The sequence below is a fragment of the Phaethon lepturus genome, unplaced genomic scaffold, assembly GCF_000687285.1.
Source record: "Phaethon lepturus isolate BGI_N335 unplaced genomic scaffold, ASM68728v1 scaffold25233, whole genome shotgun sequence".
NCBI lineage: Eukaryota > Metazoa > Chordata > Aves > Phaethontiformes > Phaethontidae > Phaethon > Phaethon lepturus.
In genome coordinates, this window is record NW_010527349.1 from 3948 (window position 1) to 4768 (window position 821).

The 821-nt window shown below is 62.6% G+C and overlaps 1 protein-coding gene across 1 annotated transcript in view; it reads left to right on the forward strand.

Moving 5' to 3' along the window:
* The window catches only part of LOC104617922 (smoothelin-like), a 7910-nt gene that overhangs the window by 3842 nt on the left and 3247 nt on the right, over positions 1–821 (forward strand). The gene's annotated exons all lie outside the window — the stretch shown is intronic.

Below are 821 nucleotides of genomic sequence, written 5' to 3' on the forward strand. Positions count from 1 at the left end.
CCCCAGCCCCTCTCTCCTTCCTTCTGTCTTTCTCCCACACACTCCTCCTCCCCTCCAGCACCCTGCCCAGGGGCAGGGCCAGGCGAGTGGGGGTCCCATCACGGCTGGTGCCCGGGGCAGTGGCGTGAGCTGGGAGCTCCCATGAGCTTCCTGGGTGCTGCAGTGCTGTTTGGTGGAGTGAGAACAGGGCCACATGCCTGGCTCTTGGTGCTCCTTGTAACGGACTTTTTGCCTTAATTGGGGAACCGGTGCGTGGACTTGAGAGAGCCATCGATCTCTCCGGCCTGGAAGCCAGGTGGCCTCTCGTCCTTCCTCCTCCTCCTCCTCCAGCTCTTGTGAGCGTCTTCTCCCGAGCTTCCTGCACCAGGGCTGTGCCGTGCGGTTCCAAGTGGAGCTGGGCAGGAGGGCTGGGATCGACCCCCGCCATCCTCCCGGCAGGTCTATAAACGACCATCCTACCGGCAGGACTATATAGAGTCTATATAGAGCGCCGCTCCGCTCTGGAACCCGCTCCCTGAGCACCTGGCGCGCCACAGAACACCTCACTCCTCTGTCTCTGTCTGTCCTTCCTTCTGGACCTCACGCCTCTCCACACTGCTCACCCACCCTCCCCCTCCCTTGCTTGTGCCCCCCCAAATCTCACTGAATGGCCTTGGCGCAGCAGTGCCTGGAGCCCTCCTGCCCCTGCATTGCGCACCCCCAGAGCATGCGAGAGCAGAGCAGCATCTGCCCGGGGGAGGGGATGGGAACTGCATTGATCCATGTCTCTTGTTTTCTCTCTTCCTCCCCTCCCCGACTGGGCTGCGGTCACTGGCTTTTCC